Here is a 3,093-nt window from a genome sequence, read left to right as displayed (position 1 = left end):
GGCAAGCGGGGGCCACTCTTCATCGCGGTGCGCAGGCCTCTTACTGTCGCGGCCTCTCTTGTTGCCGAGCACAGGCTCCAGACGCGCAGGCTCAGTAGTTGTGGCTCACGGACCTAGTTGCTCCGCGGCATGTGGGATCTTCCCAGACCAGGGCTCGAACCCGTGTCCCCTGAATTAGCAGGCAGATTCTCAACCACTGCGCCACCAGGGAAGCCCCAGGGGATTATTCTTTATGCATTGTTTTTATATCTATTTAACTCTGGAGTAGAAGGGTACCCCTGCAGAATGCCCTGCAGCTTCAAGTGGATGTAATCTGATGGATAGCAGGGGAATTCTGCCCCATCCCCCTGCCCCAGTATCAGGAAATATGTACTAAAGACATTCTGAAACCCTGAACCTCTTCCCATAAATAAGAGGTTTGTTTGTAAAATGGGAAATCTACCCATAATAAATGAACATATGTACAGCCAGTTTAGGCCTATTAATGAGTTTTTATCTCCAAAGAGAAGATCTTTGTTGAACAAGGTTATATATGTACAGATATATCTTTCTTCATATTAGAATATCATTTAATTGGTAGAAATCCTGTTTTCTGCAAGGAAATTAATACCCATTAAATAAAGCTATAAAAGTTACTCATTCTTTCCTCCTGTCCATCCCTACTCTCCTTACCATTAAAAGCCTCATTAAAGAGGTCATTCTTGGGCTTCCCTGGTGGCGCAGTGGTTGAGAGTCCGCCTGCCGATGCAGGGGACACGGGTTCGTGCCCCGGTCCGGGAAGATCCCACATGCCGCGGAGTGGCTGGGCCCGTGAGCCATGGCCGGTGAGCCTGTGCGTCCGGAGCCTGTGCTCCGCAATGGGAGAAGCCACAGCAGTGAGAGGCCCGCGTACCGCAAAAAAAAAAAAAAAAAAACTGCAATGAGGTATCACCTCACACCAGTCAGAATGGCCGTCATCAAAAAGTCTACAAATAGGGACTTCCCTGGTGGTACAGTGGTTAGGAATCCGCCTGCAAAGCAGGGGATACGGGTTCGAGCCCTGGTCCGGAAGATCCCACATACCGCAGAGCAACTAAGCCTGTGCGCCACAACTACTGAGCCTGTGCTCTAGAGCCCGCAAGCCACAACTACTGAGCCCATGCGCCACAACTACTGAAGCCCATGCGCCTAGAGCCCGTGCTCCCCAACAAGAGAAACCACTGCAACGAGAAGCCCCCGCACCGCAATGAAGAGTAGCCCCCACTCGCCGCAACTAGAGAAAGCCTGCGCGCAGCAATGGAGACCCAACACAGCCAAAAATAAATAAATTAATTTTTTAAAAATGTCTACAAATAATATAGGCTGGAGAGGGTGTGGAGCAAAGGGAACCCTCCTACACTGCTGGTGGGAATATAAATTGGTGCAGCCACTATGGAGAACAGTATGGCGATTCCTTAAAAAACTGAAAATAGAATTACCATATGACCCAGCAATCCCACTACTGGGCATATACCCAGAGAAAACCATAATTCAAAAAGACACATGCACCCCAATGTTCATTGCAGCACTATTTACAATAGCCAGGACATGGAAGCAACCTAAATGTCCATCACAGAGGAATGGATAAAGAAGATGTGGTACATATATACCATGGAGTATTAGCCATAAAAAAGAACGAAATATTGCCATTTGCAGCAACATGGATGGACCTAGAGGTTGTCATGCTGAGTGAAGTAAGTCAGACAGAGAAAGACAAACATCGTATGATACCACTTATATGTGGAATCCTAAAAAATGGTGCAAATGAACTTATCTACAAAACAGAAATAGAGTCACAGATGTAGAAAACAAGCTTATGGTTACCGGGGGGAAAGCAGGGTGGCTGGGGAGGGATAAATTGTGAGGTTGGGATTGACATATACACACTACTATATATAAAATAGATAACTAATAAGGACCTACTGTATAGCACAGGGAACTCTACTCAGTACTCTGTAATGACCTATATGGGACAAGAATCTAAAAAACAGTGGATATATGTATATGTGTAACTGATTCATTTTGCTATACACCTGAAACTAACACATAACTGTAAATCAACTATAATCCAATAAAATTTCATAAAAAAATAAAGGAAAGGAAAGAATAAGAGAGAAGACTGATGATAGTCCAGTTATGATGTCAGGGGCAGGTTCATGATTTCAGTCTTTTTTTTTGTTTTAATTAATTATTTATTTTTTGGCTGTGTTGGGTCTTCGTTGCTGCACGTGGGCTTTCTCTAGTTGCGGCGAGCTGTGGAGGCTACTCTTCGTTGTGGTGTGCGGGCTTCTCATTGCAGTGGCTTCTCTTGTCATGGAACATGGGCTCTAGGCACGCAGGTTTCAGTAGTTGCAGCACATAGGCTCAGTAGTTGTGGCACATGGGCTTAGTTGCTCTGCGGCATGTGGGATCTTCCCGGACCAGGGCTTGAACCCATGTCCCCTGCATTGGTAGGCAGATTCTTAACCACTGCGCCACCAGGGAAGTCCAGTCTTCTTCTTAATGAGCCAGGCAGAGCCATCAGGTTATAGTGAGACTGAGGAGAAGCCAGGGTAAGAGTGAGTAGTTAAGGTGAAAATGAAGGGCGAGCATGTCGATGAAAAAAATTAATCCATAGCCCATCTAAGAAAGAAATGGAAAATTTTGTTCGAATGAAACTGAGTATTATAACCCTGGAGGCAGTCTCTCAGAGAGCTCTGAGAACTGTTTGAAAGAGGTAAGGTGATTTTGTGCAACCAAGCACACATCTCAGTAGAAGGTTGCTACTAGTCATGGGGAATAGACCTCTTAGTTAATGGTTTTAGTGCTTTTCTAAGTATGGGAAGATGCAAGAATCCGGGTTTATAAAAAATTTCTCCTGAAAATATCTATCTGAGGGCCAGTTCTGTCAGTTTTCCCAGAGCACAGAGTGCCTCACACTGATCTTTCGCCCTGAATTCATTTCAGGGTGTATTGTAGGTCAGTGACTGCAGCAGTTAAGGACTTGATTCTTGAACTCAATGGTGGGCAACGTTTTCTTTCTTTCTTCCTTCCTTCCTTCCTTCCTTCCTTCCTTCCTTCCTTCCTTCCTTCCTT

This window comes from Monodon monoceros, unplaced genomic scaffold, assembly GCF_005190385.1.
Source record: "Monodon monoceros isolate NGI ecotype Baffin Bay Population unplaced genomic scaffold, NGI_Narwhal_1 Super_Scaffold_11, whole genome shotgun sequence".
Taxonomy (NCBI): domain Eukaryota; kingdom Metazoa; phylum Chordata; class Mammalia; order Artiodactyla; family Monodontidae; genus Monodon; species Monodon monoceros.
The sequence above is the reverse complement of the archived record's forward strand: the minus strand, read 5'-3'. Positions refer to the sequence as shown.